This window comes from Oncorhynchus gorbuscha, linkage group LG16 (genome assembly GCF_021184085.1).
Source record: "Oncorhynchus gorbuscha isolate QuinsamMale2020 ecotype Even-year linkage group LG16, OgorEven_v1.0, whole genome shotgun sequence".
In the NCBI taxonomy this organism is placed as follows: domain Eukaryota; kingdom Metazoa; phylum Chordata; class Actinopteri; order Salmoniformes; family Salmonidae; genus Oncorhynchus; species Oncorhynchus gorbuscha.
In genome coordinates this window covers 33,749,601-33,776,888 of record NC_060188.1, presented here as the reverse complement: position 1 = coordinate 33,776,888, position 27,288 = coordinate 33,749,601, and the positions used below count along the sequence as shown (strand labels likewise).

Genomic DNA, 27,288 nt, shown 5'->3' with positions numbered 1-27,288 from the left:
TTAGCAACTTTTGAAAAGTGACTCAAACGCTAAAATGCACACAAAATTTTCCCTCTGAATGAAACAAAAACCATTTTCTCTGTCAGACACTCAATCACAACACAGTGCCTGGCTGCAGCAGTGCATTGTGAGTGATGTCAGCAGCAGGCGCTCAGCTCGTGCACAGGAAGCAGCAGTCCAGCAGCATTTTCAGCAAATTGCAAATCATTGTTGGCAGACTGCAGCAGCAGTAGCACGGGTTCGACGAGCCAAACCCAATGAATATAGTTGGTCACGAATGTTTACTCTGGGGCTGTTTTTCATGGTTCTAGCTAGACCCCTTATTTCCAGTAGAGCGAAATGTTTAATGCTACAGCATCAATGACATTCTAGATGATTCTGTTTGGGGAAGGCCCTTTCCTGTTTCTGCACGACAATTTTTATTTTAATAATACATTACAAGAACTTACAACATCAATCAACATGCCTCAATCAAAATTGTACAGCCAAAAGTACAGAAAAGAGTGGGACTCTGTACCTGAACAAATGTCAAATCATATTTTTCCTGTGATGCCAAGTCGATTTGAGTAACGTTATTGTGTATTCTATGTAATGACGCAGTTTTACGTTACCACACAATGACATCACAACGTTATTTAGCAACTTTTAGCAACAAATCAACCTGCCTCTAGCAACTTACCCTGAAAATGAGTTGGCAACACTGCTGAAAATATATGTGCAGGGACGCTCCCCATCCAATCTGACAGAGGTTGAGAGGATCTGCAGAGAAGAATGGAAGAAACTCCCCAAATACAGGTGTGTCAAGCTTGTAGTGTCATTACCCAGGAAGACTCTGTAATCAAAGGTGCTTCAACAAAGTACTGAGTAAAGTGTCTGAATACTTATGTAAATGTGATATTTACATTAAAAAAAATATTTATAAAAACTGTTTGCTTTATCACTACGAGGTAGTGATGAGGGGGGGTGGGTAATTAAATCAATTTTAGAATAAGGCAGTAATGTAACAAAATTTGGGAAAAGTCAAGGGGTCTGAATACTTTCCAAATGCACTGTATAACATGGGTCACCAACCTTTTATAGCATGAGAGCTACTTGAATGAAACATGTCGCGAGCTACACATTTGTTTCTAGCTTTCGGCACATTCTTTTCCTCTCCTCTCCCCCAAAAATCTTCCCCGGGTCCTTGGTGTACAAAAGAAAGTAGTGCACTGCACTGTTTTCCGTCACTATACCTGGTAAAATAATAGTTATTAATCCGTTTTGTTCCTCTAAATTACGTTTTATATTTTTTACAAATTATGTTTTCTCAGTTTTATTTTTCCTGGTTTTAGATTTGTTTTTCACTCTCAAAATTACAATTGTTCATAGAGAAACAACGAAATGTGATGTTCTGAGTCCATGTCAATGTTTAAACCACATCAGAATACCTTTTGTATTAGGGGGTTGCCTGGAACAAGACTAGCACATTTAGATTTGTGATTGTAATTCCCCTTTAATTGCGCATCTGGCCCTTTTTAATTGCACATCATTTCATGGCAAAGTTTGCAAATAACAATAGACACAAATGATATACTTACTCATGATATACTTCTGCCAGGTAAGCATACTTTGGAATTAACATTTAAATGAGAAGGTTTTGGGGAAAGTCACATTATCACATCAAATGGATGTAGACAAACGTGCGCACCACACAGACATGCGGTCAATATTGCTGTTCAATTAATTGGCAGATATTGTGTTAGGTTTGGCTTTTTAAGCTAATAGTGGCTAACCACTATAATGTCAATGTTGCGTTGATTAAATAGTACCTGAGCACTTGCGGTGTAACACGTGAAAATTCCTTCTATTTTAAGAATTGTTTGGTGAGCTACAAGCTACTGGTAGCTCGCGATCCATCTGTCGGAGACCCCTGATCAACAACGTTGGTGTTTACATTGATAAGCGCTTTCTGATGTAGTAATTAGCTGTTAGAGCCTCCCGGGTGGCGCAGTGGTTGCGGTGGCGCAGCGCAGCGGTCGCGGCCCAGTTGGCGCTGTGCCATCAGAGTTCCTGGGTTCGCGCCCAGGCTCTGTCGTAACCGCCCACGACCGGGAGGTCCGAAAGGGGCGACGCACAATTGGCCTAGCGTCGTCCGGGTTAGGGAGGGCTTGGTCGGTCGGTAGGGATGTCCTTGTCTCATCGCGCACCAGCGACTCCTGTGGCGGGCCGGGCCGGGCGCAGTGAGCGCTAAACAAGGTTGCCAGGTACACAGTGTTTCCTCCTGCACATTGGTGCGGCTGGCTTCCGGGTTGGATGTGCGCTGTGTTAAGAAGCAGTACGGCTGGTGGGGTTGCGTATCTACAACAATTGGACACCACGAAATTGGGGAGAAAAAGGGGTAAAAATAAAATAAAAAACATTGAAATTTGGGTTTTTGAAGACATTGCAACAACAGACACATTTTTTATTGTATTTATTGACCCTTTGTTTAACTAGGCAAGTCAGTTAAGAACAAACTTTTATTTACAATGACGGCCTACCCCTGCCAAACCCTAACCCGGACGACGCTGGGCCAATTGTGCGCCGCCCTATGGGACTCCCAATCACGGCCGGTTGTGATTCAGCCTGGAATCGAACCACACCTCTAGCACTGAGATGCAGTGCCTCAGAACGCTGCGCCACTCGGGGGCCCCCATATATAAAGGGCATGGTATGTTATCTGAAATGTACTCCGTCATTACAGTAACGGTTCCAGCAGAAACATAAATCACAGTAAATCTCGCCCTCGTGCTTCCTTCCTTTTCTCGCTCGATTTTTTTTCTTCAAAAATTTCCGTCCACATTCGGAAATACCCGAATGTGTCACGTGTTTTCACTGACGCGCGGTATGCACGCTGTCCATGGTGATGAAACAGACAACCACTCCAATCATCTACAATGCAGTTATTTATTCAGAGATTATGTGTGCTGACCATTGGTGACTGTTTCTATACCGCATATTAAATGTCATCATTGTAGAATAGTTTACTTTTATTTTTGTATCAATTTCTCCATGTCATGTTTCCTTCAAATTCCTCAATTTTCATATTTAATTATAACAGATATGGAAACACCTTCCCTAAAACAAAATATGACTGTCCCATACACACTTTTAATCTACAAATTTTACTTTGAGGTTTGTATCCCCCCTCCCCTCTCTCTCTCCCTCTCGCCTTCTCTCTCTCTGTCTCTCTCTGCCTGTGGTTCCCTCCTTCCTCTCGGGGGGACTGTGGTCCAGTCCGTGGCAGTTTGCCTGGACTTAATGAAGCGATAGCATGAGGTAGCGGCACAGAGGACATCTGGAGAGGAGGGAGTGTGTGTGTGGTGGGGTGGGGGGGGGGCTTTCAACTCAGAGATGGAGAGAGGAGAGGAGAGGAGGAGGGGGGTTTCAAACAGCACCGCCAGCAAAGTAACAGTCCTGCGGAAGTGAATAGCCAAAAGACAAAAGAACAGAAAGGGAGAGAGAGAGAGAGAGAGAGACAGAGACACAGAGAGAGAGAGAGACAGAGAGACAGAGAGAGACAGAGACAGAGAGAGAGAGAGGGAGAGGCAGGGTTGGAGGAGAAGGACATACTGAGGGGAGAGGAGGAAAGGAGAGATATGTGTGTGTGAAAGAGATAGGGAGGTAGTAAATGTGATGAGTGCAGTACCTTTACTGAGATGGTGGAAACAGAGATGGAAAGATAGAGAGGGGGGGGGGGGAGGGAGAGAGCATGGGAAGGGCAGGAACATAAAGGAATGGTAAGAGGAGAAAGCGAGGGAAGGAAGGAAAGCAGAGAACCGTTAAGAAGACGGGTTCTAATTCTCCCAGTGAAATCTGATTATTTTATGCGGAACACGAGTGAGCCAGGGGAGGGAAGGAAGGAAGATAGAAAGAGGGAGAGGGGAAGAGGAGTAGGAGAGAAGAGAGCAGAGCTGAAGTGGATGGATTACTTTGAGTAGGTAAAGGACAAAATGTGACTACGGTAGAGTGACAGGGCCATTCAGAAAGCGCGGGAGAGAGAGTAGAGAAAGATTGGAGAGAGAGAGAGAGAGAGAGAGAGAGAGAGTAGAGAGAGAGAGAGAGAGAGAGAGCCTCATTCTTGTTTTCACTGCAGCAAAAGATCATTCACTTTTCCAGCATGGACCCGGTCCCCGCTCGCAGTGCGGCTCTACGACTGTGTGTGCGTGTGTGTGAGAGAGAGAGTGTGTGTGTGCAGATACAGATCCACATAGTTGTGTGTTAACCCTCCATGTGTGTTATTAACTCCCTCCTCTGAATCTCTCTCTCCATCCAGACTAATATCACTCCAAACTCTCTGTAGCATATCACCGTTCAGGAAAGGGCACATACACTGTATAGTGGGATAATGCCGAGACGAATTTCTGCAACTCAAAGTTGTTTGCTTCTTTCTCGCGTCTTCTTTCGTCGACCCCCGTCTCTCGTCTCATCTCCTACTCTTGTCTCTTTTCTTCATCTTCTCTCCTTCATCCCCTCTGATCTGCAAGAGCAGGAATAGTGAAAGACGGTCCTCCTGTAGGCTTTACTGGTGTGCTTCCCTTCATCCTCTCATTACAGATCAGTGCAGATGAAGGAAGGAAGGGAGACTATTGAGATGCACCCCTCGTTGTACAAGGGCACTGCATAGCCTACTACAGTACACACACACACACACGCACGCACGCACGCACGCACGCACGCACACACACACACACACACACACACACACACACACACACACACACACACACACACACACACACACACACACACACACACACACACACACACACACACACACACAGCGACGATATGAATAGGGCTCTGCTTACATACTACAACAGCAGTGTATCAGCTATATGAAGAGTTGCAGTAAGGAGACCCTGTGCTTGTATGTGAAGGTGCTGTAATAGCTACACACAAACGACTACACCAAAGGAGGAATGTAGCCACATGATATGCTAATCCAGTGTAATCAATGGCATTGCATCGCCGCGGTAAGGGTTAATACAATATCATCAGAATGTACTCAATCGACGACACGGCACGTTAGCCTTGCACTGAGCACGAGAGAGGGAGAGAGGAACAGAGGAGGGAAGAACAGAGGAGAGAGAGGGGAGGGAGAGGAGAGTGAATAGGAAGAGGGAGAGAGATGGGTGAGAAAGAGGGAGAGAGGGGAAGAGGGAGTGCGCGAGAGAGAGGAGAGCGAGAGAGAGGAGAGGAGGAGAGCGAGAGAGATGAGAGTGAGAGAGAGGAGAGAGAGAGAGAGAGAGGAGAGCGAGAGGAGTGCGAGAGAGAGGAGAGCGAGAGAGAGAGGAGAGCGAGGAGAGCGAGAGAGAGGAGAGCGAGAGAGAGAGGAGAGCGAGAGAGAGGAGAGCGAGGAGAGCGAGAGAGAGAGGAGAGCGAGAGAGGAGAGCAAGAGAGAGGAGAGCGAGAGAGAGAGAGGAGCGAGAGAGAGGAGAGCGAGAGAGAGGAGAGCGAGGAGAGCGAGAGAGAGAGGAGAGCGAGAGAGGAGAGCAAGAGAGAGGAGAGCGAGAGAGAGAGAGAGAGGAGAGCGAGATGAGAGAAAGAGGTAGAGAGAACAGGGTGCATTAACGGTCTGCAGTCTTTTCTCCCCATTTTGTGCAGCTCAGCAAATAATCGTTCTGCCTCCAGCTCTCCTCTCCCCCTCCTCGCGCTCTCCCTCTCTCTTTCCCACTCCACTCTCCCCTCTCTCCCATTGGATAAGCCTGAAACTTGGAGAGAGTGAGAGAAGGAGGGATGGAGAGAGAGAGAGACGGAGGGAGGGGGCGTGAAACGCTGTCATATTCATCTCACTCCTCTCTAATTGAAGAAAGTGTTTTAGTGAAATGGAAGGCAGGAGGACGGGAAGAGTGGGTCCATGCAGGGGGGAGAGAAAGAGAGAGGGGGGCGAGAATAGAGGGACCCATTCGTTATGTAATATCACATTAACACGTTACCTCTCCCCAATTCAACATTACCCTACCGGTGTGTCTGTGTCACTATTCCTCACCTTTGTCCACTACAGACCGAGCACTAACGATAACACAAGGTTTCTCAAGCAGTGCCCCTTATGTCATGCTCCATCTCATCAGTGCCTAGTCAACTGCTGTCACTATAGTAACCTGCATCTCCTAACCTCCCCTCACCTGTCTCAGGTTCATTTGCTGTTGTCAACTAGCCTATAGAATTGGTGAATTGGCCTGGTAATTAGCTGTGGTTTCAGTCACTATTGGGTGAATTGTTTCTCTAACTAGCCTGTAGGTTTAGGTGTATTTACAGTACCAGTCAAAGGTCTGGACACACCTATTCATTCAAGGGTTTCTTTAAAAAATATATATTTTCTACATTGTAGAATAATAGGGAAGACATCACAACTATGAAATAACACATATGGAATCATGTAGTAACCCAAAAAGTGCCGAACAAATCAAAATATATTTTATATTTGAGATTCTTCAAAGTAGCCACCATTTGCCTTGTTGACAGCTGTGCACACTCTTGGCACTCTCTCAACCAGCTTCATGAGGTAGTCACCTGGAATGCATTTGAATTAACAGGTGTGCCTTGTTAAAAGTTCATTTGTGGAATTTCATTCCTTCTTAATGCGTTTGATCAACAATCAGTTGTGTTGTGACAAGGTAGGGGTGGTATACAGAACATAGCCCTATTAGGTAAAAGACCAAGTCCATATTATGGCAAGAACAGCTCAAATATGCAAAGAGAAATAACAGTCCATCATTACTTTAAGACATGAAGGTCAGTCAATCTGGAAGATTTCAAGAACTTTTAAAGTTTCTTCAAGTGCAGTGGCAAAAACCATCAGGCACTATGATGAAACTGGCTCTCATGGGGACCGCCACAGGAAGGGAAGACCCAGAGTTACCTCTGCTGCAGAGGATAAGTTCATTAGTTACCAGCCTCAGAAATTGCTTCACATAGTTCACATCGCAGACAAACCTCAACATCAACTGTTCAGAGGAGACCGTGTGAATCAGGCCTTCGTGGTCAAATTGCTGCAAAGAAACCACTACTAAAGGACACCAATAATAGGAAGAGACTTGCTTGGGCCAAGAAACACACTCAATGGACAGTAGACCGGTGGAAATCTGTTCTTTGGTCTGTTGAGTCCTATTTTGAGATTTTTGGTTCCAACCGCAAGTCTTTGTGAGACGCAGAGTAGGTGAACGGATGATCTCTGCATGTGGGGTTCCCACCGTGAAGCATGGCGGAAGAGATGTGATGATGTGGCGGTGCTTTGCTGGAGACACTGTCGTGATTTATTTACAACTCAAGGCACACTTAACCAGCATGGCCACCACAGCATTCTGCAACAATACGCCATCCCATCTGGTTTGTGGGAGTATCATTTTGTTTTCAACAGGACAATGGCCCAATGCACCTCGAGGCTGGGCGGCAGGCAGCCTAGTGGTTAGAGCGTTGGGCCAGTAACCGAAAGGTTACTGGATTAAATCCCTGAGCTGACAAGGTAAAAATATGTTGTTCTGCCCATGAACATGACAGTTAACCCACTGTTCCCCAGTAGGCCATCATTGTAAATAAGAATTTGTTCTAAACTGAGTTGCCTAGTTAAAGAAAGATTACATTTAAAAAATAATATTAAAAGGGGCTATTTTCCCAAGAAGGAGGGTGATGGAGTGCTGCATCAGAGGACCTGGCCTCCATAATCATCTGACCTCAACCCAATTGAGATGATTTGAGATTAGTTGGACCACAGAGTGAAGGAAAGGCCTCCAACAAGTGCTCAGCATATGTGGGAACTCTTTCAAGACTGTTGGAAAAGGATTCCAGGTGAAGCTGGTTAAGAGTGTGCAAAGCTGTCATCAAGGCAAAGGGTTTTTCTTTATTTTTATTTTGAAGAATCTCTAATATTTTGATTTATTTAACACTTGTTTGGTTACTACATGATTCCATGTGTGTTATTGCATAGTATTGTCTTCACTATTATTCTACAGCGTAGAAAACAGTCAAAATAAAGAAAAACCCTTGAATGAGTAGGTGTGTCAACTTTTGGACTGGTACTGTATGTATGGGGCACAAATGGTCTATGATCTATTTCTATTTCAAAGATTTGACCCTCATCTGTAGATTTGACCGTCATGTTAAAAAATCAACACCATACTCAACCCTTTTCCACTCAATATTCGACCCATCTCTATTTCCCTCTCCACAGACTCCTCCTCCCCCCCCCCCCCCTCCCCTTGTGTTCTCTCTCTTTTCCTCTCCCTCCCCCTTTCCCCTATGCTCAGTTCGGTGTCAGTCTCCTCTTTCAAAGGACGCAAGGGTGGGAACAAGTCGCCCAACAAAGCATGTTACAGTGCAGACATGACTTGTCCGCCAGACAGCGAGAAAATCGTAATAAACTGCGGAGGGGGTGCGACACGAGACTTACCGCAGCACCCTCAAAACTTTGCCCGGTACCCGCTTATCTTGGCTTACCGATCCGGACGCGTTTAGCAACTTCGACTATGACCCCAAAATCGACGAGTTCTTCTTCGACCGCCACCCCGGCACATTCACATTCATCCTCAACTACTACCGCACAGGCAAGCTTCACTGTCCCAACGATGTGTGCGGCCCATTGTTCGAGGAGGAGCTCGCCTTCTGGGGCATCGACGAGACGGACGTGGAGGCGTGCTGCTGGATGAACTACCGTCAGCACAGGGATGCAGAAGAGGCGCTGGACAGCTTCGAGCAGCCCGAGCCAGAGGAGCCGGAAGACGACCTGGAGCTGACTGCGGACGGAGAGCTCAAGAGGCTGTGCCTGCATGAAGACGGGCGCAAGAGGAGCTGGTGGAGTGTGTGGCAACCCTATTTCTGGAATCTTTTTGAGGATCCATATTCTTCCAAGAATGCCAAGGTGAGTCCTCCTTCCAGCACGATACATGCTGTTGCGATGCTTGTGTTGCGCTCTCTCTCTCGCGCGCGCTCTCTCTCTCACACTCGTTATGTCATTTCCTCTTTAAAAAAATGTTGCGGTCCCACAGAAGTCTATTGCAGGTGCACAGGAATGTTGAAGTGTATTTAGAAGAGTCCCGCTTAGCCTACTGCTTATTTAGGCTGTATATTCAATATCCCTGACCTATTTTATAATGGACGTCGTGTGTACAGACTGCAGTCAATGAAAGTTAGCTGCTATGTCCAAAGTTAATACGATGGTTAGGGCGGGCGTGTTCATTGTGTTTCTGTCAGAATGACGGTGATGTTCGCTTTGATAGTGAAGGGAAATGAGTTCGAAGAAGAAGAAAACTGACTGTCATAAAACACCGGTTAGGGATTTCCAACAAGCAGCCAACTCGGACAAGTGCTGGTGTGCTTAGAAATTGTTACCGGTTGGAAATGGACTGTTGTGGGCCAGAGTGCGTTATTTTCTCTATTTTTGTATAAATGATTCTATGTAGCACCACAGTACGCTATTACAGTTGTGTGGGGAGACCCTCTCCCATGTACCTCGTTCCCTCTCACGCAGTCACTTGGTCGGTCCTCCATTCCTATACGCTTCTCACCTCGTCCCTCTATCGTTCTCCATTTTTACGCATTATTTCCCCGTTACCACTGCGTCTCGAGCGTACTGCATACCCCCTCCCCCCCACACACACACGCGCGCGCACACACTTTCCCACGCTTGATTACATTGTCGTTCTTTGTGGACCTCTAGTGCCGACTCCGTCGTTGTCGTCGAGTGCATCACTCAATCTCGATTAGCGCATTGTCTCCTCGCGCACTCTCGTCTTCCACACTGTTCACTCCCCTGTTGCGCATCTCTCTCTTTCTCTTTGCCTTTCACTCTCTCCATCCCACTTACACCCCTCTTGATCTCATCTTCATTTATCTCCTCACATCAATAACTTTTTCGTTTTAACAAGCCTTCTCGTGCTGCGTCCCTCCCCAGTCTATAAACTACCTGCGTTTTGCTCACCCTGGCCGCGATTTTGGCGCATTTTAAGCAGCTAGTTTTGTAAACTACACTAGTGTCCACTTAGCTAACACAAGTCAAGTTAAAAACCTAAATAAATGGATCATTAATGAATGGAACCATTGTCATGTTTGTGCCCACCACAGAAATTACTTCATTAACTCACCACTTTTCATTATAATCTAGACCTAAACCTTTGACCATGCTCTCCTGCTGTTTGACCAACCTACCTGTTTAACCAACCTACCTGTTTGACCAACCTACCTGTTTAACCAAGCTACATGTTTAACCAATCTACCTGTTTAACCAACCTACCTGTTTAACCAACCTACCTGTTTGACCAACCTACCTGTTTGACCAACCTACCTGTTTAACCAACCTACCTGTTTGACCAATCTACCTGTTTAACCAACCTACCTGTTTAACCAACCTACCTGTTTAACCAACCTACCTGTTTGACCAACCTACCTGTTTAACCAACCTACCTGTTTAACCAACCTACCTGTTTGACCAACCTACCTGTTTGACCTACCAACCTGTTTGACCAACCAACCAACCTGTTTGACCAACCTACCTGTTTGACCAACCTACCTGTTTGACCAACCTACCTGTTTGACCAACCAACCTGTTTGACCAACCTACCTGTTTAACCAACCTACCTGTTTAACCAACCTACCTGTTTGACCAACCTACCTGTTTGACCAACCTACCTGTTTGACCTACCAACCTGTTTGACCAACCAACCTGTTTGACCAATCTACCTGTTTGACCAATCTACCTGTTTGACCAATCTACCTGTTTGACCAATCTACCTGTTTGACCAACCTACCTGTTTGACCAACCAACCTGTTTAACCAACCTACCTGTAACCATTGAACTTGTCCTTCCTGCCAATCAACGTCTCCACCTTGTCTACCGCAATCTATACAAGTGAATGGTTATTTTAGGCTTAGTTAGTTTAGGGTTTTTGTTGCCAACCAACATTATGAATGAAAGCTTTCCTTGCCTCTATATGTTGATTGACCAATTGTCAACAGTTGCCTATCTCACTTTGCTTGTGGTGACATACACTAATGGAAAATTGTAAATGTGTACATTAATTGTGTATTATCAACAGTAAAATACTTTAAAATGTTTCACTGCAGCACACTGTAAATTATGGGCATTGTGGGAAATGTTGTGAGATGGAAAAAATTGCTGTATTTAGAATGGCACTGTAATTCCAATATTTGTTGAGGATATATTTGTTGCACCCGTGAGTGAGAATGCCGTACCAATTTCACTTGTATGTAGTTATAGTGCTCCTTCAACTTAAAGTGTATAAGGGAGTGGCAGTAAGTCTTAAAACCCTAATGGTTGAGCAGTTTGCCATGTCCTGTAGTCACTGACAGTTTGGAAGCCTCTAGAAGTGCATGTGATATAAAACACAAAATATTCATTAATATACTGTAATGTTTGTAAACACTTTCCCTAGCAGCCAAACTGCTTGCACCAATCCCTGGTTATTACAGTAAATGTAATTACAGTAAAATACTGTGAAATACAAACCCTTAAACTCGTTAAATTTTTTCATTCATTTATTCACTCCGATTACAGTAGCATGACCTTTTTTTACAGTACAAGACAGTGAATTTTTACGGTATTGTACTGTGTGTCATTACACAGTACTTACTTTGATACTGTGTACTGTAAAATTAAATACAACATTTTCCTTCGCCGCTGAGCGGCCTGTAAGCGACTGACACATTTACGGTAAGCCCTTTACAGTGTAGGCCTAGTCAGTGCAGTTGACATGCCAGCTATGAAGGTGACACACAGTAGCCCTATGTCACATATGGCCCTGTAGGTATGACGCCCCAGAGGTTGGTTATTCCCCTTCCATAAACATTCATCCCTTCAACATGACAAACCATACAGCCCATTTATCTTCAGTATGGTGGCCTTTGTATTGAAGGCTACCCACTTTTTTTCCTTCCATCGAGGTGATAAACTATCTGTGTGTGAAAACTATCTGTGTGTGAAAACGGCGACATCAAAAGGGCTGCAACTGTGACAAATGAACAAAGACACATCCGCATGAGTATTCAGGTAGGACCACACATCCGCATGAGTATTCAGGTAGGACCACACATCTGCATGAGTATTCAGGTAGGACCACACATCTGCATGAGTATTCAGGTAGGACCACACATCTGCATGAGTGTTCAGGTAGGACCACACATCCGCATGAGTATTCAGGTAGGACCACACATCTGCATGAGTGTTCAGGTAGGACCACACATCTGCATGAGTATTCAGGTAGGACCACACATCTGCATGAGTATTCAAGGTAGGACCACACATCTGCATGAGTATTCAGGTAGGACCACACATCTGCATGAGTATTCAGGTAGGACCACACATCTGCATGAGTATTCAGGTAGGACCACACATCTGCATGAGTATTCAGGTAGGACCACACATCTGCATGAGTATTCAGGTAGGACCACACATCCGCATGAGTATTCAGGTAGGACCACACATCCGCATGAGTATTCAGGTAGGACCACACATCCGCATGAGTATTCAGGTAGGACCACACATCTGCATGAGTATTCAGGTAGGACCACACATCTGCATGAGTATTCAGGTAGGACCACACATCTGCATGAGTATTCAGGTAGGACCACACATCTGCATGAGTGTTCAGGTAGGACCACACATCTGCATGAGTATTCAGGTAGGACCACACATCTGCATGAGTATTCAGGTAGGACCACACATCTGCATGAGTATTCAGGTAGGACCACACATCTGCATGAGTGTTCAGGTAGGACCACACATCTGCATGAGTATTCAGGTAGGACCACACATCTGCATGAGTATTCAGGTAGGACCACACATCTGCATGAGTATTCAGGTAGGACCACACATCTGCATGAGTATTCAGGTAGGACCACACATCTGCATGAGTATTCCGGTAGGACCACACATCTGCGGAGATGAGAGTGCATTCATAACCAGGAACTGTTGGCTGAAATGTGTCGACTGCTGAGGATGTGCAGGCCAGGCCTGTAACGTTACCTGTTACAACGGCTCACTTGTGGACACCTGCACCCAAACACAAATTAACACCTTCACGCAGGTAACACTGAACGCATGTGGTTCCCTTGGCAACAGGATGTATGCTATGCTGTATTCTGGCCCAGGCTACAGTAGGCTATTACAGGTATAGGCTTGACATATAAATATAACTAGTAGAACCAAGGTCGTTCCATAGAGAACACACAGACCTATTGAAGGTGTAAAGGTGTCAAGACAAGGCAACTAAGGGGTTACGCTCTTGATTAAAAATGGGATATTCATCAATGGTCTGTAAAGGGGCTGATGTCTTCAGTTTAAGCCGGAGATCTTTGTACATGGAGTGACGTTAGAATATTCACGGTCACACAACAGGCGTAATTTATATCAGAAGTTGTCCTGCGGGGGGCGGCTACAGCTCCTTGTCCTTCTAAACGCAAGTCCTTGGTAGAATGGACATTCTAATCTATCCAATGGGGTAGGTATCTCGAGTTGTGTATCTGTTCTACTAAGTCTAACTCTATGAGATGAACTTACCTGATGTTCTCTTCCTGGTGTGGTGGCCCTCTACCTGACCTCCAAGGATGCTGTCTTCATGGGAACACAATACTGCAGGCTTTTGTTTCCCGGAGGTTCGTTTTAGAAGGCGCAACGGGCTTAGAGTCAGAGTTTATGTCCTAAAAGGCACCCTATTCCCTATAAGAGTGTACTTCTTTTGGCCAGAGTCCTATTGACCCTGGACAAAAGTAGTGCACTATCGGGAATAGGGTGCCATCTGGGACGTAAACAGTGTGGCAGCTCCAGGTATAGAAGTTGCCCTCAGAAGCAGATCTGGGATCAGTTTACTATCCTCCAATCCTAACCTTACCCAATAGGAGGAGGGAATGCAGATATAACCTTAGATCAGTGTCTAGGGCCAATGTCACCCTACCCCAGAGAGAAATTACAGCTAGGTCTCTTCCCAGGCTTACTCAGCAGGTAGAGTTGCCAAGATAACCCTCCTGGTTTGGGCGTTTCTCATTTATCCCCTCCGACTATAAAGTGAAGTTATTTCAGCTGATTTTTCGAATGCTTGAGTGAAATGAATAAATGTAATCGATGTAAGTAGCCCTGATGTCAAATTACTTTTATAATCACTTAAAATGAGTTTTTCTTTTGTTGTCATGGCAGACAGCAGAGGGTAAATACTGGATCGACCTATTGCTGATCAGTGCCCCTCTACTCTATCATCTAAAAAAAACTATCTGGGGGGCTACTCATAGAAGTATGTACATTTATTGGGGCTAGTACTACTACTTTCACAGATGAGGGAGTTTCCAGTGTGATGTGCATGGAGAAGATTCACAGTAAGCTGAAATAACCACCCCATGATTTAGCATCCTGTAGGCTACAATGCTATATCCTTACTGTGGGCTGATCCAAAACATGTTGATGCTTCTGAATTGACTTTTGCTTCACACCGCAGGGTTGATTAGTAACATAGTGTAAAACAAGGGTAAGGCTTATAGCTTAAAACCAGTGGTGTAAAGTAACTTAAGTAAAAAATACTTTGAAGTATTTTGTACATTACTTTACTATATATATATATTTTGGACAACTTTTACTCCATTACATTCCTAAAGAGAAAATATATATTTTTACTCCCATACATTTTCCCTGACATACAAAAGTACTTGTTACATTTCGAATGCTCAGGCAGATCAGCATTATGGTCAAATTCATGCACCTTACCAATATAACGCATTGTCACCCCTGCTGCCATTGATCTGGTGGACTAGACACAAATACTGCATTTTAAAATTATATCTGAGGCTTGGAGTGTGCCCCTGGCTGTTCGTACTTGTACTTTTGTCATACTCTTTTACTCAGGTATGACAATCGAGTACTTTTTTCACCACTGTACCTAAGTACATTTTAAAATCAAATACTTTTAGACTTTTACTCAAGTAATATTTTACTGGATTACTTTTACATGTACTTGAGTCATTTTCTATTAAGGGCATCTTTACTTTTTCTCAAGTATGACAATTACTTTTTCCACCACTGTTTATAACACGACAGAAGTAAACCAATCAAAGATGACTTTGTGTTGTTTGGGATGGTGACATTTTGAACTTCATATTACAAGACATTGTGAAGAGAATTAAAGAGGGTTAGCCCAAGTGGAACGTGACTTTACACCACCACACACTTTGGAGGGAAGCAGAAGCACACCGTCACCTGTGCCAATATGATTCATCCACCCGGTAGTGGCTGTACTAAATGTAACTATAGCAGGGTCGCTACCACAATAAACCTCTTTCTCTCCTCCTCTCTCTAGCTCCCCCTCCTCGTGCTTAATTGTCTCTAAAAATCCATACCCATTTACGGAGACAAAGCTGTGCCGTGACCCCGATTATTGTGTGTTAAAAGAGCATTTTCTGTCAACTGGGGACATCAAGACAGCGTATTGCCCGGGCTGCGTCTGTATGACTGGTCTCTGTTTTGGCCTGGTTGAAGAGACTGCATGCAGGGGAAAAAGCATTTGAATCCGTTCATAGCCCTAAATATCTCAGATAAACCACCCTCTCTGTCCTCCTACTGTCATTCAGTGACTGGATGTTGTAGATGCTTGTGTTGCTGTCTCTTTCAGGCTTCCTTTGTAACAGAGATGTTAACAGAGCCGGGATTTAATGGCTGAAGAATGAAAGCATGGTGAATCCTTGGTTTCAAGTGGAGTGAAATCTAGCCGAAAGGCGTGGTTTGCGGGTTTATAAATTAGTGAGTGCAAAAGTGACCTTGTCTGCATATTCCTAAAAGTTTGGAGTATAGTAAGATACCAGGGACTTCATTTATCAAAAGTGCACAAAACTACTCTAAACCTTGCGCGCGCCAGTATTCCCGCTAAGGATGGTACGTATGCACACCTAGTGGTTTATCAACTGTATTGCAAGCAAAACACACTTTTTTTTGGGGGGGGGGGGGTCGAGGTGTTTGATGCAGGAGAATTATAATAATGGTTGGCTCATAAAAGCATTCAAACTTACGCCTAATGATGAAACAGATGCATTTCCTGTTACTAAGATCATATAGCAGCAAGTCACCTAATATGTTTATTTTACTAGTATTATATAGGCCTGAATCATAATTATATTGCAGGGCATGTCTCTCTCTTTCTGACATGACTGGTTTATACCCGCTACACAACAAATATTCATCTTCTATTTAGTCATCGTTATTAGTAAGTAGACCGTGGGCCTATGACAGTCTTAGTAGCCTACAGTAGTGTTGTGCGAAAGGAGTGCAAACGTATTAAATATAAAAAACTGAAATAACTTATTTACATAAGTATTCAGACCCTTTGTTATAAGACTCGAAATTGAGCTCAGGTGCGTCCTGTTTCCGTTGATAATTCTTGAGATGTTTCTACAGTTTAATTGGGAGTCCACCTGTGGTCATTTCAATTGATTGGACATGAGGTGTTTCAACAAAGTACTGAGTAATGGGTCTGAATACTTATGTAAATGTGATAATTCTGTTTTTTATTTAAACTACCTTTGTAGTTTAAACTACCTGTTTTTGCTTTGTCATTATGGGGTGTTGTGTGTAGATTGATGAGGGGAAAAAAACGATGTAATCCATTTTAGAATAAGGCTGTAACGTAACAACATGTGGATCAAGTCCAGGGGTATGAATACTTTCCGAATGCACACGGTGTGTTTGATAAATCCCAATCATTTGTTGCACGTGCAAATTGGTTGATAAATGAGGCCCCTGACTTGTTTGTAACATAATACATGTTGTGGTCCTATATGGCTCAGTTGGTTAAAAGCAACGCTAGGATTGGAGTTTCAAATCCCGGCGCCACCCATGCGTAAAATGTGTGCACACTTGACTGTAAATCGCTTTGGATAATAAACGTCTGTATTATATTATTATATGTTCTGAAAATGAATTAAATAAAGGAAAACGGTGTGGAACGTAGAGGACAAAGGGGCTCAAGCACAGCATTGATTAGGCTACAAAATTGACTACAGAGTCCCCGATTCGGTTTGATAGTGAGAAACAGCATATCGGTTTGGGGTGGCTTATTCTTTGCACGGCGGGTGAATGTCGTCATCGCTCTGCGGCGCCGACAGTGTATCCCTCAACTCTTTATCATATACAACACACGACTTGTTTTATTATCACGGATGCAGGGCTGTGCGCTGGGTGGCTTATTTTCACCTTCTAGCCCACCGGAGCCCTCTCCCCCCTCTCCTACTCTCTCTCTCTCGTTGTGCTATAGCGTAGCACTGCGGTGCTGATAGTAGCTGACTTCGCGCCGATTTCTGCTGCAGCGCAGCACACGAAGCAGCGGGGTCTAAAAGGAGAGAGAAAGGGAGAGGGGGAGGCGGAGCGATCGGCCCTTTTAAGACTTCGATCGAGAGTAAAAGCACTACAACTATTGTATGGGGTCGCTTTTCCCCTCTTTCGCGTATTTGTTTTTTGCTTAGCCTTGCGATCTTGGATGTGCGTATCCGCTTATTGATTAATCCATATGTCTCCGTGGCTGTCTCCACCAAATGGTGTTACTTGCAAAGCGAAGCCCCCACTTTACGCAGCGAGTTGAGCTGCCCCCCCCACACACACAAACACACAGACACTGAGAGAGGGGAGGGGGGTAATGCGGGTAGACGATAGCTGTTAGTGGCGATACCTGTCAAGCTCTAGAATGGCTGACTAGTCTCCTCTTTCACATCATGCCCGTAGAGGTTACCTCCTTTCGTGTACTATGCTTGCGCTGTTTAGTCAGTTTGAAGTATTCTGTCGTGTGTGTGTGTGTGTGTGTGTGTGTGTGTGTGTGTGTGTGTGTGTGTGTGTGTGTGTGTGTGTGTGTGTGTGTGTGTGTGTGTGTGTGTGTGTGTGTGTGTGTGTGTGTGTGTGTGTGTGTGTGTGTGTGTGTGTGTGTGTGTGTGTGTGTGTGTGTGTGTGTGTGTGTGTGCGCGCGCGCAGACTGACGGGCGTTTAATATCACACCTCTAGAGAGAAATTAACCCTCGTCCACCTTGTAAACTTCCCGAACGACCCTGGTACAGTTTCACTCTTGTTACAATTGCGACACACACACACACTGTGCTTTTGAGAATGTGCTGCTACAGAGGTTACCCCAGATATCAGAGCGAGCGCTTGATATTTGATGACATGTCAGGAAAATAAATCTGTTTAACCTCTGTGTGATCCAGCTCTGTACATGTCACGCGCATCCTCACGCCTCTTGGCTGAAGACACGGTTGGTAGGGTCATAGCTATGTTCCCCTCCCAGATATACCTTGCGCTCGTGAGGAAAAATAAATAACATAACAAAAGAAAAAGTAAATTACTCTCTTTAGTACTAGGCCTAACATACAGCGGAGCTGCGTATAGACCTGCTTGCTTGGTGTCACACTTTTGCCCCCAGCCCCAGTTAACACACCTGACTCCAATAATCAACAAATCATGATTTCCAGTTTCTAATGCAATTAGTTTAATCAGCTGTGTTTGCGAAGGATGGAGAAAAAGTTTGGCACAACACAGACCCCTGCGGCCTGGCTTTTTCATCCCTGCTCCAGTACCGGGCAGCTCCACCCACACCTTCTGTATTTCAGCACTGGACAGCGATAGTCTGTTGGCCTATTTCAGCACTAGACAGCGCCTAGACCTCTTCATTTGACTACTTTACTCATCTTTCTACTCGTGTGAACTAAAGTATCTGACTACATAATTTTTTTTCATTTTTTTTTCACCTTTATTTAACCAGGTAGGCTAGTTGAGAACAAGTACTCATTTGCAACTGCGACCTGGCCAAGATAAAGCATAGCAGTGTGAACAGACAACACAGAGTTACACATGGATTAAACAATTAACAAGCCAATAACACAGTAGAAAAAAGGGGAGTCTATATACAATGTGTGCAAAAGGCATGAGGAGGTAGGCGAATAATTACAATATTGCAGATTAACACTGGAGTGATAAATGATCAGATGATCATGTACAGGTAGAGATATTGGTGTGCAAAAGAGAAGAAAAGTAAATAAATAAAAACTGTGGGGATGAGGTAGGTGAAAATGGGTGGGCTATTTACCAATAGATTATGTACAGCTGGAGCGATCGGTTAGCTGCTCAGATAGCTGATGTTTGAAGTTGGTGAGGGAGATAAAAGTCTCCAACTTCAGCGATTTTTGCAATTCGTTCCAGTCACAGGCAGCAGAGTACTGGAACGAAAGGCGGCCGAATGAGGTGTTGGCTTTAGGGATGATCAGTGAGATACACCTGCTGGAGCGCGTGCTACGGATGTGTGTTGCCATCGTGACCAGTGAACTGAGATAAGGCGGAGCTTTACCTAGCATGGTCTTGTAGATGACCTGGAGCCAGTGGGTCTGGCGACGAATATGTAGCGAGGGCCAGCCGACTAGAGCATACAAGTCGCAGTGGTGGGTGGCATAAGGTGCTTTAGTGACAAAACGGATGGCACTGTGATAAACTGCATCCAATTTGCTGAGTAGAGTGTTGGAAGCGTAATGGCTGCTCTTGCAATCTATTATGTTACAGCAATGCGACAAGACAAGTTGGTGTCACTTATAGCCTAGGTCTACTCAGTGTGTCGATTGTCGAGGACGTGTTTAGGTCACTGAGTTCAGTTCACGCTGCCGGTCTCGAACACTTGTTCGAACTTCTCTGACTGACTCAACTCTCCCAGGTCTCATTGTCTCCGTAAGACACGTCACTGAGGATCAGGGGAGCATCTCAGCAAAGTTTATTCTCAAAACATATTGATCACTTTGTGTTATCCAACACCAGTCCTCGAGTATCCCCAACCAACCATTAGCCTAAAATAAACAGTATAGTCTATTATAAGTTTAGGGGCATCCGTTTTCGTAATGTTAATGGGCACACCCCCGGAAACTGCATAGCTTGCAAAATCTGTATTTTCTTTCTATCCATAGTGTAAAACAATAGGTAGCCTACTGCATGGCACATGCACAATACTATTCACCCAGGAATCAACTCATTGGTGACGTGGCCGTAGAGATCAAGAGCAAACACGTATTTGATGACTTTGATGTGACCTGTTCCACTTTTTTTTAAATGTGGCTAAATCATTCTTGTCTCGGTGTGTCGGTTGTCTCTTTCTCTCCCCAGGTGTTTGTAAACAATCTGTGAATAGGGGACCCGGGTGCCGAAAATAAACCGGCATGTGTGAACTAGATTCCTTTGTACTGTATACTTCAAATGTGTGTCGTGCGCACTCCGACAGACTTACTCGCGCGCATGCTCGTGCCGGAAGGGATCTAACCTTTCTCCCGTCGGCAGTTGTATTTATCGCCAGTACTCTGTGGAGGCATTAACCACTGGGAAACCTTTCATTCCCAGGCCGTATTGGTCTGTCTGTGGCCGATTTGCTGCTTCTGCTGCGGATTGCCATTTCTGTGTTGTTCTTTACTAAATGTAATGGGAAACGCATGTGACAGAGTCCCCTATTTGGAGGCTTGTTGACATTGCGTTAAAAACACGATGTCAAATTTCCTTGGGCATACAAATGTTGCACTCCACTCCATTTACACCACCTTGCCGTTTTTCTGCTAAGGTTTCTGTTTGGCTGGATCCTATTTGTGATTCTGTCCCTCTACCGCCCCCCTCCTCTTCTACCTCTAAATATAGATAGAAAAAGGGGAGATGGGCTGCATCTTTCCTCCTCGTTCCCATACTGACACGCACACCTCCCCCGGTGGTTTTCGCTGGACGTTACTGCACCTCCGTTGCACATTCCCATGCAGCAGAGTGCTTTGCAGAAGCAACCGGCCACCGTGTGCATCAAAACCGCCCGTGGTTCTCTCCCCTTTCTCTTTTATTTTACCGATGTGCGTGCTGCCCGCCCTCAGCGGCCGGTTACTTGGCTTCCCTTACACAGCGCTGGCTGGTTTGCAGCGTGTACCCCAGCCACATTGTTTTCGCCCTTGTCGTCGTCGATTGTACCTGCTCGGAGTGTTTCGTGTGAATTGCATCCACTGCGGTGGTAGTGGGGCCCCTCCGCGGGGAGAGATGCGACAAACGTCGGGGGAACGGAAAGCTTTCAGCGCCGGTGTTCTCACATAGGGCCCAATCAAGGGGGCTTTTGAAAAAAATAATCGTTATTTGAGGGAACACTAATTCATTTAACATTTTTTTTACATGCATGGTAGGTAATCTACCTACTGGTCACTTTATGTGTAACCTGTTTTTGAAGTAATCTAATAAATAAAATAAAAAATATATTATTATTATTTACAGGCAAAATGCAGACCATTGACTGTAGGTTTATGTTTGAGGTAGGAATCATATAGGGTTTTGACCCTGTGTTTCCCATAACAAGATTATGTTGTATAGAGAACAGGCTATGGTGCTGCACCACAAAACTTAGATTTTCTTTCTCCTCCAGAATTGAGTAGCGGCAGGGACCACCTCCTATAGTCTTTCTGTCACACACACACACACACACACACACACACACACACACACACACACACACACACACACACACACACACACACACACACACACACACACACACACACACACACACACACACACACACACACACACACACACACACACACACACGCACACACACACACTTTCTCTCTGTGTCAATCCTTGCATCATATACATTTGTACCCTTATGTACATCCTGTTCCTCGGTGTCCTTTCAGTTCATAGAGGACTGTCCCCATTCAAATACTTTGAACATGCATACTTCCATCCTTCTTTCAGTTAGTCAGAGACTGGCCCTGTTCAAATATTACAAATTTGTATCCTTCCTTCCATCCATCCTTCCTTCAGTAAGTCAGTATCTGGTCCCGTTCAAAAACTCTAAACATGCATCCTTTCTTCCTTCGTTCAGTTAGTCAGGGACTGGCTCCATTCTTAAACTTTAAACATGCACCCTTCTGTCATCCAATCATGCACATCAGTAATAACCTCGAGAAACCGCTGAAAGGAAGGAGGCAGTCTGAAAGTATTGGAACCATGCCCTGGAGTCAATGTCATGATAGCCGCGCGTTAGCCCACTGAGCTAAAGACTTGGCGTTTGCCTCTGGGAGCGAACACAAGTCTCCAAGTCCCAGGCAAGGTGACTTGTGTCACTAGAGTTTAGTTTGGCAAAATACCACCTCTCCATTCACCTGATAGGGGACAGACAGAGGAGAGCAGAGAGCCACGGGGTGCTGCAGTGCAGCTGGATCTTCCCACTGAGCACACACTGGATGAATCAAAGTTGTTTCACATTAATTCCACATTGGATTTGAAAAAAAGTCATCAACCAGTAGTGTTTTCATCTCATTTCAACCAGTGTTGTAAAACATTGAAATGAAGGTCAACTTCAACTTAAATACATTGACTTAACTTGACTAACAGGTTGTATAACATCAATCTAATACCAACATAATTAGAACTGTATACGTTGAAATTGCGTTGAAAATTCCACGTAGAAATGTATTCAATATATTGGGGTGGTTGAAACAATGTTGAATTTCATATTTGATAAAGACTTATGTTATTTGACCTTGTTTCAATGTTGATAGTAAAATGGTTTGTTTGAATCAACGTCATCGTTTCAATATTATGCCATCAGCCAAAATAGAGGTGTAATTGAAATAAAAACGTGAAGCCGCAGTCCAACAATTCCTGCCCGAACAGTGACTCCTACTGGTGCATGAGGGGTAAATGCATTTCAGTGAGAACAAGTATACCATCTGAATGCCTACCTCTATGAACCCTACTTAGCTTTGGCAACAAGCTGCGTTCGATTCAGCTGAGGTGTCATGTTAACACATTTAGACATGGATTAGCTTCCATACTCGCTTCCATACTCGCTTCCATACTCGCTTGCTGAATAACATTGAATAGTTGAAGGTAACTCCTCTAACCTTTCTGAGGTTGGGTTTACGTAGGATACATTAACATCTGATTTGCCCAAAGGACACCGTCATTTTCAATACAAGTCCATGTATTTCAGAAGACGTTTTACCCCCATTTCAATGTTTACAAACGCTTGTTGAAACGAGATGAAAACAGCACCAATTGATGACTTTTTTTTCCAATCTAATGTATTTTCCATGTTGATGCGATATCACAATTCGTTGACACATTACGTTGGAACAATGTTGATTCAACCAGTGTGTGCTCAGTGGGTTGGCTCTGGTCACTTTGTGTGCTTAAACAGCTGATTTATGATCAGATCTCACCGGAACCAGTTAGAGCAAAACATTATTAGAAGTGGCCCGGGATCAGTTGAGGTATAATGTAAAGCATAAAAGATAAGCCACAATAAGTTTTTACAAAAGGATTTCAGGTGAAGGGTCAAGCCAGTCATACAGGCTAGCTAAGGTAATAGTGCTAGAGTTATAGCTTGTTAGAGAGACACTCAAACGACCTCTGAATGAACTTGATCCATTATACTGCAACGTGAGATGATACGTTGTAGTGTTTGACCTGATTTTTAAAAACAACCACCTCGGACAGCAACATTTGTCACATAAAAGGCAGTTTGGGCGTTTTTTAATGTGTGCAAATGTTTTGTTTTTGTTCCTTCTATACTGCCTTTAATTCTAGTCATAGGAACCATTACAGAGATTGCTTTTCAATGAAAAGCACATTATCAATTCAATGTATTATTATCGAAAGGAGAGGTAGCAGTCAGGGCGTGTGTTCGTGTGACACAGGGCTTGTGACCCGCTGGTCTTCACCCCCTGGGGGAAGGGGTAGAGGTAGGGTTGGGAGGGTGCCTTTCCTGTTGACCCTGAGGGAAAACTCTTTTCCCTTGTGTAAAAATGGCTAATTTGGCACAGGACAGAGGGTGAAAAAACCCAACACTTAAACACCCCTTTTCCTTCTCCTCTTTCTCTTCTCTTTTCCTCTCCCCTCCTCCACTTCCCTTCCCCTCCCCTCTTTCTCTCCCCTCTTCCCGAACCAGTCTTCCCCTCTACCACTCAGTTCCCCATTTTCCCCCTCTTCCATTCTTTCCCTCCTCTCCTCCACTTCCCTCTTGCTCTCCTCTCCTCCCCTTTTCGCCCATCCTCCACTCTCGCCTTCCCCTCTTCTCCTTCTGGTTATAGGATGGTGGGATGGTTCTCATCCTCCGAAGAGAGAGAACTGGAAGCTTTTGGAGATTTGTGGGATTTGTCAGGCAGATGTCAAATTCTCCTTACTTACTTACGGCCCTGTATTAGCCTCTTCAAATAGCCCTACAGGGCCCAGTTCAATCAAAACTGCTAACCAGGTTTCCGCGGTCAAGCAATGATGTGGCAAGAATACTTGAATTGTATTGATTTGACACTTGAATTGTATATGTGTATTGATACACTCAATAAAACCATGTTTAGGCCTACATTAGAAACACAATCAATCTTTAGAACGTATCAATGAACGTCAATATGCCATATCAAACACAACTGTCCCCCATTTACCACAAAATGGTGGAAAGTATTACCCCAGTTTCTCCTATACAATGTAAAGCACCTTGAGTTTGAGGAAACTGTTGTGTAATCTGTACTGTAAACACAAACCATGACCATTATAATGCAGCTGTCATTTCCCAGAAGTGTACCATGTGAGGTGCTGCTGAAAAGGCCAGGCCTTGCATCCTTGATGAGTATTTATGGATCAGTAGAGAAGTAGAGTAGAGAATAGTTATTGTGGCCAAGCCCTTTGGCTGTGAGGCACACCTAGTCGAATCGAACATTGCCTAAGGCACAATGAATTGACAAGTAATACATTACACACACACACACACACACACACACACACACACACACACACACACACACACACACACACACACACACACACACACACACACACACACACACACACACACACACACACACACACACACACACACACACACACACACACACACACACACACACACACACACACACACACACACACAAGTGGTGGTTTATAGCATACAGCAATTTCCTTGCACACTCTGTTTCTCACCCAACCTGCTCCGGATTCTCTCTCCCACAAGATTTCATTTTTGAACAGGGCAGGAGAAACTGATCTGAGGGAGGGAAGAGAGAGAGAGAGAGAGAGAGAGAGAGAGAGAGAGAGAGGGAGAAAGGAAAGATGGAGACATCCTGTCTTTAAAACAGAACACAGATACACACACACCACACACGTAATAAACCTCTCTGTCAATCTCTGTGCACCACGTCGATAACGTGATGATTTCCGTAAACCCTCTGTGTTCACGATATTGAAATCCCTTGTGGCACTTTCCAGGCAAGAACAGAGTGTATCGATATGTGTGCATGTATGTGTGAAGATGTGTGTGTTTGTATGTGTGAAGATATGTGTGCATGTATGTGTGAAGATGTGTGTGTTTGTATGTGTGAAGATATGTGTGCATGTATGTGTGAAGATGTGTGTGTTTGTATGTGAGAGAGTGTGTGCGTGCGCGTGCGCACTGCAGAGAAGAGGTCTGTGAGAGGAGGGAGACTCATGAAATGATGATGACGGTAATGCTGCAGAGCTCCGTATAGGGGAGGGAGAATGCGAGAGGGGGGTGGGGGGGGGCGGGGGGGATGAGAGTGGAGAGAGGCTGGCGGGAAGGAGGAAGAGAGAGGGTTGCGGCGGAGCAACAAGGAAGAGGAGGAGGCGGCGAGGGGCTGACGCTGCCTGGTAATGAAAGAGGGATGATTTGAGAGAGGAATGAAGGAGAGAGTAGCAATGGAGGGACGATCCTGAGCTTAGCAGTATCAAAGCACCTCAGGCCACAAACTGCTGGGGAAAAAGCCTACACGTGCAGAATTAAGGTGAATCGACAGACAGGGATACAAGACAGGACAGAAAGAAGTAGAGAGAGAGAGAGAGAGAGAGAGAGAGAGAGAGAGAAAGAAGAGTGAGAGAGATTTGCCAAGAGGGATGGAAAGAGATGAATAGCAAAGTTCTGCATTTTAATATCTCTCTCGCTCCCTCTCTTTCTCTGTCAAAGTGTGAAGCGTGGGTACATTTACCAGCCAACCCAGTCAATCTCTGGGTGGCCCTGTCTCTGACAGTTTGGACACAGTTGGTCCGTGCATGTGTGTGTGTGTGTTGTGTTTAATGATGGAGAAGATTCCAGTGTGTCTTTGTGGAATAGCGGCTGCTCCGCTCTCTGCTGACTGTTCCTGTACAAATACAGACGCGATGACTCAGTGCCCAGATCCTGTGTGTGTTCATTCTCTAGGACAATTATGCTTTTCCCCCATGCAGTGTGTGTACTTTACTACAGAGCATATGTGTGTGGAGTGGTTGATCAAGTGTTGGAGATGAGAGAGAGAGACAAAATAAGGGAGAAAACTGTAAAATACTGAGTGATGTGAGGACACAGAGAGAGAAGAGAGACTGACAGAGGGAGGGAGAGCAGGAGAGGAGAGGCACATTTGCAAGGACAAACATGCGCAGTGATCAGGATGGAATACTAAGCAGAAGAAATGCAATGCCTTCTCTTTTCCTGGTTTCACCTCAATGGACAGGGTGTGTGTGTGTGTCCTGGCCAGAGAGAGAGGGAGTGTGTGTGTGGGTGTCTGAGTCCGTCTGCATGTGTGTGTGTGAGAGTAAGACCAGTTGGTGTGTATGTGTGTGTATTCCTGTGTGTTTATGGCTTCCTATTGCACTTACTGTACTTTCCACAGTCTAATCCACTGGAATACAATGTACACGATAAGCACTCTCCAAGATTTAGGGGTTAGTGCTCTACTTACCTGAAGCTAACATTACCCTCTATACTGCACTGTTCTTCAAGAGTTTAGCTACCTGAGGCTAACATGACTAATTTCCATGATTATTCCCAAGGCTGCTGGGCTTTTTCTGTTCCCAGTCCCATGTGGGAGCATCTCCCTCCTCTTTCTGTCCTTCTCTTTCTGTCCTTCTCTTTCTGTCCTTCTCTTTCTGTCCTTCTCTTTCTGTCCTTCTCTTTCTGTCCTTCTCTTTCTGTCCTTCTCTTTCGGTCCTTCTCTTTCTGTCCTTCTCTTTCTGTCCTTCTCTTTCTGTCTTTCTCTTTCGGTCCTTCTCTTTCTGTCCTTCTCTTTCGGTCCTTCTCTTTCGGTCCTTCTCTTTCGGTCCTTCTCTTTCGGTCCTTCTCTTTCGGTCCTTCTCTTTCGGTCTTTCTCTTTCGGTCCTTCTCTTTCTGTCCTTCTCTTTCGGTCTTTCTCTTTCTGTCTTTCTCGCTCTCTTTCTTCATTTGTCTGCTCTTCCTCTTCGCTCCCTCGCCATCCTCCTGCCCTTTCTTCTTATTCTCTCTTTTTTTCTGTCTGTCTTCATCTCCCTATCTG

General features: G+C 44.7%; 1 protein-coding gene and 1 pseudogene across 1 annotated transcript in view; one reads left to right on the top strand and one right to left on the bottom strand.

Moving 5' to 3' along the window:
• The window catches only part of LOC123999558 (ferritin, middle subunit-like), a 203,199-nt gene that overhangs the window by 45,208 nt on the left and 130,703 nt on the right, over positions 1 to 27,288 (bottom strand). The gene's annotated exons all lie outside the window — the stretch shown is intronic.
• Positions 8,260 to 27,288, top strand: part of LOC123999550 — a 95,727-nt pseudogene continuing 76,698 nt past the window's right edge.